Source organism: Ambystoma mexicanum, chromosome 2p, assembly GCF_040938575.1.
Source record: "Ambystoma mexicanum isolate Mex_15411 chromosome 2p, UKY_AmexF1_1, whole genome shotgun sequence".
NCBI lineage: Eukaryota > Metazoa > Chordata > Amphibia > Caudata > Ambystomatidae > Ambystoma > Ambystoma mexicanum.
Window position 1 is genome coordinate 418,411,866 of NC_090923.1, and position 9,679 is coordinate 418,421,544.

Genomic DNA, 9,679 nt, shown 5'->3' on the forward strand with positions numbered 1-9,679 from the left:
GGCACCAGGTGGGTGGGGCTTGCTTAGTGGTGAAAAAGGGCAGCAAGCAGGAAGGCACCAGGTGGGTGGGGCTTGCTAAGTGGTGAAAAAAGGCGGCAAGCAGGAAGGCACCAGGTGAGTGGGTATAGTGTTGAGGGGTGAGTGAGGATTGTGTAGTTATGAGAGAGAAAGGAGACAGGGACTGTAGGGTGATGGAAGGAAGCAGCTAGTAGTAGTGGGGAGGTTGGGGAGCAGGAGGGAAAAAGGCAGTAGGGGAGAATGGAGGAGAGAGATAGAGCATGTGAGAGACAAACGGAGATACAGGAGAGAGGAAGTATAGTAGGAGAGCAGAAGAACAAGACGTGGAGGGGAGAGGCAGGGAAATATAGGAAGAGAGAGACCGGTAAGAGCAGGGTGGAGGAGAGTGGATAGAGGGAGAATGGGAAGGAAGCTAAAGGAGAAAGGCACTAGGGAGAGAAGAGGGGAGTGAGAGAGAGAATATAAAAGAGAGCAGGAGTGAAAAGAACACCTGAGAGACATAAACATAAATACACCATCATTTGAACGTATGACCTCTTAGCAATTTCCGGAGGCAGAGAGATAGAAACACCGATAGCCTTTAGGAGGCTCAGAATATGGCAACAAGGCGATCAATGCCTGAATTGCAGGCACAACATGCTGGTGTGGGTCAGACTGTTTGGTCGAAGTGGGACCGTTTTTTGCCAGTGTGCAAGTCACGTGAGGGGTGGTTAGATGTGATGGGTGCTACGCCTACTCCAATGCGGTAGTGTCTCAATTGATAGAGATGAGAGCTGCTGCCTAAGGGTGTAGGCCCACAACCGCAGGCCAAGATACACATTTTGTGGGGGTAACGGTCCCAAAAGGCAGGCGCTTCTATTTTGAAAGTTTTAGTGACACCTACAAGTTCAGAAGCTATTCAGAAAAGAAATCATTTCAATCGAATTCACCTACATTCTTTACAATATCACCAGATGCTATCTGGTACAATGCATCACATGAGAAGGTGTGTGTATATGTCAGTAGTGGCGTCCTTACTTCAAGTAGAAACCAACAAAAACATCTGTGCTTGAGAATCTATTATGCTAGCGGCACTGTTGAGGAAAGCTTAGGGGCGTGCTCTCCATAAGCCTTCCTGGGCCAACTTTTCAGGAACAACCTTAATAAAAACGAAATCAATATCTTAGTGGTCAGTGTGCCTTTAGAGTCATCCGTGAGAATACGTTGTTGTTCACTTATTCATTTTAAGTACAAGTCAATAAAACTTTATTTAAGCTGCAAGGATGTAATAATGTTGGAGAGGACGTGCAGTGCAGGGTACCCGGGGCAGGGTAGCAGCAAAGTGAGGGGTGCGCATTCTGGTGTTTCGTCCTGGGTGAAATATAGTCTAGAAACTGCTCTGGACGGGGATGCTGTAAATTGACCAAGATCACACCCGGCGTCAGGAGCCTCCTGACAGGAGGTAACAATGAGAGCAATACCCGAATCTGCGAACCCAGTATAAACACGACCCACGTTACCATAATGCACCTACAGCCTGGCGTAAACGTGTTTAGAAAATGTATAATTTCTCTTGGAATTCTTTCCCCCTTTATGTACTCTTTAGGGCCCTTTACAATACAATACAACCCCTTTAATGGCATATTGTTAAATCAGTGACATACCAAATGTGTTTATATATATGTGCGTGCCTTCCGGGCTGTCTTAATTTTACAATCAAAAACTCCAACACAGAAAGTCAAGTATATTTAACGAAAAATACATGGAAGTGTACCCTCTTAGAAAGGGATGTTCAAATTTTAGAGTAGTTCATTTTTTGATTTCGTCCATATAGTGGTGTTTTAGCCCAACCTATCGTGGGCCAAACCTAAAACGTGGCATGCAGCGCAGGGGGCGGTGGCAAATCCAGGTTCCCCATGCTGCGCTCCCGTTCTGTCACTTAATTCTACTAGTGGCATTTCCAAGTCCCTTTCATCTAATTAAAGGAAGAAACATCAGCAGGCAGCTCGCTTCAAGAGACGCATTACCGAGGTCCTTTCCATTAATGAAAAGCAATTCGCGTGAAGGGCCTCCGCACCAGAGGTTGAGTGGCCGACCCGCCGCCTCAACAGCCGGAGGACGGAGACAGACGGCAGGGATGCTGCGCCGCTCTAACTCCCCGGGGAGGAGATTAGCATCTCAGCTCGCGCGCGCGCCAGCCCCCTCACCACTCAACAGCTAAAACGGTGCCTGTGTCCATGGTGCTCATTGGTTTTCTCACTGAGTGACGCAGGCTTGGACTGGCCTATATAGGACAATAGGCCCATGGCTGAACCAAAAACACAAAATGCGGGTGTGGGCCAGATTTTGAGTTCAAAGTGGGCCACTTTTTTGGCCAATGTGGGCCAGTTCGATGAGTTACTTCACTATGTGGCTAATATTTTTGACCAGTGTTGCTGAAAAAAAACATTCTTTAAAATGCACAATTTGCATCACATTTTATCAGACAACTATCCCTTGGATACTATCCAAACAGAGTCACAAAAGTAATGAATAGCCATTTGAACTGTGGGCCACTTTTTCATTGGTGCCCGAGACAATTTTAAGGCCTAGTCCGATCCTAGTGACAAGTTAAATGCAGTCACAGTTGGATCGGATCCAGGCTGGGAATGCGGTATGTGAGGAACAATGCTGCCGCAATGGGCTCCGGATTTGGAGATGTTTTTATTTGTCCAAAGGCATTCATTCTCTCGAGTCTGGGACAAAATCTCCTCTTTTTATACTGGATTTGCGCACGCTTTCATTTAGACAGTAGAGGGAGCCAATGCCTAGTTTAATTATTCATGTTCGTCTACACGGAAGCTCGAAACCGCTCGTGATAAAAGCGCCCTTTGAATTTAGCCTGGGGGTAGGGTGACCAGACGTCCCAGTTTTCCCGGGACAGTCCGTGGAAATCTGACCCCGTCCGGGGTTTGCATGGTTGGGTGGCTATGGTAATCATAATTATTTTTCTCAAGCTAACAGAATTCTGAAGTTGGAGGTGTGGCTCGAACCCCCCACCTTTCATGTACAAGTCACAACACTTACTGATTGTGCCATAGAGACTGGCTTGGAAATGTTTGTACAGCAAGCCAATATAATGTCAATCAGAGCAACTCTTGTTTTGAATTAACATGCCAAGATTCACATACAAAACTGCACAAATGAGATCATATACAGTTTATAGAAAGGAGAAGTGCAGGAAATATGGTGGGTCGTGGTTGTGGGGCGTGTTGGGTGAGGGCCGCTAATTGGTGGGCTGCGATAGGGTAGTCCCTCTTTTATGTTGTTGGTCGTCCGGGTTTTTGTTTTGGAAATCTTGTCACCCTAGCCTGGGGCCTCATTTGAAAAGTGTGTATGGTAATGATCTGACATCACTGCCCCAGGCAGTTTGAATATAGACATTGCATTTTAAAATGCCCATCGCTCCAGAGCGCCCCAGGGGTGTTGCTAGGTCTGAAAAAGATCCGGGGCTATGCTAATGTCGGGACTAGGGGCTAGCTGGCCTTCTGATGTATCCTGCCTCCTGCAGGATCTACCTTGAGCCAGAAATAACAAGGAGCAGGAACCAGGCTGACTCAGGTATGTAGAAAATAGGAAGTACGCTTTATTGTCTTAGTTACAGGTTTAGTGTAGAAGTTAGGAGAGAGAGATCACTAGTAGCTTCTTCCCTGGTTCCCTGCCCAGCTCCAAGTCCCTAACCGTCTCCCTTGGAATCCCCAGGTGCCCCAACACTCCAAGCTCCACTAGCATTCCATCACAGCTCTTACACTGACTCAGACCCCACTCATACATATGCAGGATATAACACATCCCCCTCCTTTTCAATCAAAAGAAAACACACAACTCACAACCATGCTAGGACCAAACAACCACAACATTTCTACTACTCCTTCCACCCTGGCCTGCCACACCAGGGTCTCAGTGCCGCCACCACCAAGCACTACCTTGCCACATGGACAAACAAAACAAAACTACAGACATCGACCCTCCTAAACTAAACACCTTCCGCCAAGACTGCCACTCTTGACCTCAAGTCTGCCACACTTGAGCACAACCCAAAACGCCCCAAAAATAGGCTAACTACCTTGCCAAAACTGTGTAGCCACGAATGTTGCAAACTTACACAGGGCCATCACAATAGTCCTAAACATGCCAACAAAGATCCCATTGCACTCTAACAAATATCCCAACAACATGCCTCATCCTTCTCTCCTAAAGAAAACATGAAAAAGGAATGAAAAACCTAGGAAAGAGACATACAACACAAGATCACAGAAAACACAACCACAAAAGGAAGGAATTGTGGCTTAAAAATTGCATAGCAAAAGCTATGAAAAAATATTAACATGCACTTACTACCAAATGACAAAATTAGTAGTGCATTGCACATTCACCTTTGCAAAACCCAAAATTCAGATGTAAAAATTTTAACACTACCAGAAAAAAGAACAGTAGTGTAGTGCAATTTCAAAATTTTGCAACCCAAAAGCTCCGGCACACCACTGGGATGAAAAATCAAATGGTGTGACCTGGAATTTCTAAAAATATTTTGAAAAGTGTAATAAAAACTGAAATTAATCCAGTAACCCAAACCAGTGTACAATCCACAACTTATATACTAAACACTGGCCTAATACTGTGTGCCCTCCACTCCTATTCCATACCACTTGCAAACTGGCATGCTAAAACAACAAAATCCTCCTCCCAAGTGCACCGCCTGGCATCACAGAACTAACTAGGGAAAACCCTAAACTCAACTAAAGGAAGTATGTTGCCGTGCGGTTACCTACAACGCAGACAACTAGTGTAGCCCCTATAATGTAAACATACACTATCTGAGAAAAAAAAATTCTCCTTTCACTTCCTTTTCCAAACGCACAACTGCGTTGTAACTCCACAAAACAACTCCGAAGAGGGCCCATGCCCTAAGGTCAACTACATTGGAACACCCTTCTGTGTCCAAACTCCTCAAAACAAAACTTTGGGGTTCCTCCTGAAGGTTTTATACTACTGCCAATACACCTGGCCAGGGTGTATAAGCCTAAACCCCATTTGCATGCATGCAACTGCCATTTATATATTCCTATTTTGCGCAACATACTCCGCATATAAACGTGTACTCTCCCACACGTCAACATCTACAACCGTACAACACCCTGTACACACACCACTACAAAACACACGTGCTACCTCTCACACATGTACTAGCACAAAATGCACTACAACTGCAGAACCTGCTGCCTCCTGTGCGCACTCTTGTGTCACACACCCCATAAGCTTGCGCTCACATACGCAGACTTAATCCACAATCGTACAGAACTTCAACACATGCAAACGCAGATCAGACAATTAGAATTTCCAAATCTGCAATTCCCAAAAATTGTGCTTTTCCAAAATTTGCATTTCCCCAAAATGCAAATTACATAATGCATACGAAAGATCAAAGATTCGCCCAAAAAACCATATCATGTGCAATTTCTAACAAAAATCAAGCATTTCTGCATATTCTTTAAAATTCTTAATGCTAAACTTCAATTCTTGTTTCCCCACAAATTGCATTTCCCCAAAATGCACATCACATTAAGCATAAACATGCTCAATGCTTCCCCCAATGCTTACAAAAAAATCAAGCATTTATGCATAATTCTTCCATATTATTGTGCCATACGTCAATTCTACTTCCATTCTATACTTCAAAGTTCCTCCAGAAATGATGTGCAGTTCGTTTAAAAATAAAGCAAATTAAAACATCTCCAAAAAAAAAAACAGCGCCCCCAAATCCACTGTGCACACATGCAACTTCTGCCTGCCCATATATGCAACAATAAACACAACTTTACATTATTACTAGTGCATATATATAAATGACGTCTTCCGAAAAATAAACGTATAACCTGCATCTTGTCATTGTGTGCACTGAATGTGCTGCAACTTCAATTTAAAACCATTTCGAGTTCGCAAAAATGTATTACATTACATCTGCCAAGATAACTTTAACCTGAATACTGGCATCGTGGTCCGTAAATCAAAGTGCCATCTGTCTTCATGCACTGTCCACTGAAACTTCAAACTCCAAAACGGAGATGCCTTAAAAAACAGCTGTGCACTCCCCGTATCGAAATTACTCTGTTCAACCATGTTTGTTTGATTTAATTCAGCTGCGTGTTCCAAATTCCCATTTTCAACCGATACTTCACGGCTTCATGTTTCATTTCACCTCTCTTCCGTCAAAGATTAATCTGCAGCTGCCGGTGTAATTTATTCACTCCAACATTCCGTAGTTCCATTATGAAATAATGCTCTTGAATTTCCGCAAACGTCATCACGTTTGTACACGCACAGACGTCCTTTCCTCTGTATTCCTCTGCAGGCTCCTGAGCTCCGAGGAAATAATGGTGAGGGGCTGCCTGCATGCGTTCCAGCTCAACGGCAGAGCTGGAACGCAGGGGTTCAACTGGGCGCGCGCCACCCAGGACCCCATACGACCCTCCAGGACTTACGAAAATGTGTACCACAACACTTTTCTTTTTTTTTTTTTTTTTTTCTCAGCAGAAACTCTTTTGCTCCGGACTTGAAGTTCCACAGACCCTTTCTCCAGCAAAAGCGCAACGGCGCTCAGGCTCCAAAAGATGACAGCTGCTTACTGGTGGCACCTTCTCCCTGCCACACGGCCTCCTTCCAGCAAAGGCCCAATACTCCTCCAGCTGCTTTATCACTGACCACAGGCTTTTCCTCTAGCCTGACTGGTGCCTCCAATGAAATAGTCAGTCACCTCCATAGACAGCGCCAACTCCACATTTATTTCCAACAGCTCACCGACTTCAGAGCTGTTTGGCGCAGGTAAATTGGGCATCTCTCTCCCTCCAACCTTCACTCCAATGTTCGCTTCTTTAAATCCCACCTTCGTCGCCAAATGATGTATCCTGCCTCCTGCAGGATCTACCTTGAGCCAGAAATAACAAGGAGCAGGAACCAGGCTGACTCAGGTATGTAGAAAGTAGAAACACGCTTTATTGTCTTAGTTACAGGTTTAGTGTAGAAGTTAGGAGAGAGAGATCACTAGTAGCTTCTTCCCTGGTTCCCTGCCCAGCTCCAAGTCCCTAACCGTCTCCCTTGGAATCCCCAGGTGCCCCAACACTCCAAGCTCCACTAGCATTCCATCACAGCTCTTACACTGACTCAGACCCCACTCATACATATGCAGGATATAACACCTTCCTTGGTTGTAACCCCTGAGCTTCTATCCAGGGCTACAACCAAAAGACCCAGGGTTATAGCCCCCTCAAACACCCCTCTCCCCCAGCTATGCCTCTGGAGCGCCCTATTGGAAGGCTTTGCTTTCGCTGCACACAGGAGACCCACGCTTCCTCGGCACCGGGTGGGGGGAGTGGCAGTGGACAGTGATAGCTTTTTTCACGCACTGCACAGGCAATATTACTGGCTCAGGGTTTCACGGAGAGAGTAAACAACCGAATAACAATACACACAAATAACCAAACATAACTTTCCAACTGGCCTAACTCCAGAGTTTTGTGAATATCAATGATATGTCGACATGTGAATATCTAGACCTATACCCGTGTTTCAAGATGTGCACACGTTCAGTGAAAAGTGTGTGCGTGTGGGTGGTGTCTGGTGTGTGGTGAAAGACATCTCTGATGACGTCAAGTGCAGGGAGCAGCTGATATCATGGCAGACAACATACACCATTGCCCATTTAAAGTGATCATCCTTACCAGTCTTCAATGTCCGACCTAGAAGGAAGAATGCATGTAAACATTATTTCTATTCAGATAACAATACACTTCATAGTGGCACTTTTGATTGAAGGCTTGACTCACCCGTCCCTGCATTCTCTTGGCCCTGAAATGAAGAGACGCCATTTTCAGTGAGTGCAACCAACACCACGTTTCTTTTCACGCTAACATGACACACACACACCGGACAGTCATTTGCAGCTACTCAGAGTACAACACTCGTTGTTTTTGTGCGGGCTCTGGTCTATTTACACTAGTTCCAAAATAGTTTCACACCTCTTCATTGATACATAATGCACAGTTCATGTTTACTTATACTCATAGATTTTCACAAATAAAGATGTTTCTTATTTCAATGAAGTGCTTAGAAGCAGAGTGCACCATGCACAAATGCACTACAGGCTACTTACAATAGTTACACATGTTGGGGATATTATAAATACGGCTGGTCCTACATTTATATAGGTGTGCGTACATATGCATTTACGTGCATCCAATTTGTGTTTGCCCCAACTCTTTAATTTCTGTAACATTCTACAGGCACACAGCAAGGCACGTGCACAGTGACACCGGTTTCCACACCACTGGCGCCGGAGTCCTTTACCTGCTTCCACTGAGGCGCCACAGCCCATGGCGGTTCACCGGCGGCGGCCTTCAGATCCCAGGTACAATCGGTTCCTGGGAGGCGTTCGCTTGCTCTTTGACGCTGCTATGAAGAACGGAGTCCAAAGGCGAGATTAGCGCCCCCAGATTACACTTCAGATCTGCAAGATAATGAGGGCGGGGCCAAAGAATGACACCAGGTCACGCCCCTAGCGTCCTAACCATGTCAGTGGCTGCACACAAGCCTTTGGCACGGGAAAGCACGGCAACTCTACCGCCTTTGCTCTTTTGCTGAAGAAATGGAGGCTTGCAAAGCGCCACGCTGCACACTTAACGGCTTCTAGCTGCTTTCAAACTGGACAGACTGTTAACGATTTTCAGTGCCCTTTTGGTGTACTTAATTCTGATATTCAGCCTATTCTACTTGCATCTTTGAAACAAAGCCATAATGCTCAATGGAATGCAGAATCACACAACGCTGCTCACAAGTGTTAGCCGAGATTAGAATCTGCCTTCAACAGGTTACGAGGGCAGCAGTTTAGCCAATGGGCCACATCTCACAAATAACCAATCTCCCGTATTTTATATGCAATTGTGTTATATTAACATTTAAGGAGCAATTGTAGACAGGTGCATTTCATAACTTAACCCCACATTTAGCCCCTGGGCTAAACGCTTGCCTGCGGTATGGGTCAGGCTGCACCTCACGAGTTTGAAGTCAAGCTGCCTCAGCACTTCATCTTTCAGAGGTTGATAAATTCAGCCGCATCAAAATGGGCCGTAATAGCGGCCATTATTGCAGCACCTAGAAGAGTGAACATCCGTTATGAAGTGCTATAGAGAAAACGTGCATTCCTAATTGAAATCTGCCAAAAGTGTGTGAATCACTATCACTGTGCCCCTCAACTAGCACATATGCCTGCCACGCCACACCCATGACGGCCCCCGTCATGACTTCTTGGATCTTGGATGGTTTGGGAAATATACAGTGCAAGACACGTTGGCCTTCAAGAGGACACTGGAAGTGGTGTTCATACATATTGTCCATGTTCACGGTACATCACCTTTAAACAGATACACAATCACAAGGTCACAAGGTCATGTCTACTGCGGCATAAATGGCTTTCAATATCATACATGTTTTCAGTTATGTTCTCCATGTTCACCCACATGCAAACCTGATCTCAGGGCCCTGTTAATCTATTCACAAAAGTCTTCCCTGGCCGAGTTCTTTTAGTGCTTCTATTTAGTTTCATTGTAGTCTTATTATACCACTTGTGCCTCTGCGTGAACCCACGCGT

The 9,679-nt window shown here is 45.3% G+C and overlaps 1 long non-coding RNA gene across 1 annotated transcript in view; it reads right to left on the reverse strand.

The window, feature by feature from the left end:
- Positions 1–8,554, reverse strand: part of LOC138566457 (uncharacterized) — a 98,183-nt gene extending 89,629 nt beyond the window's left edge. The window contains exons 1-3 of the long non-coding RNA XR_011301940.1: positions 8,380–8,554; positions 7,860–7,881; positions 7,755–7,772 (exon numbers count right to left, since the gene is read on the reverse strand). This is a non-coding gene — a long non-coding RNA (uncharacterized lncRNA). The remainder of the gene's footprint in view (positions 1–7,754; positions 7,773–7,859; positions 7,882–8,379) is intronic.
- Positions 8,555–9,679: the final 1,125 nt, after the last annotated feature.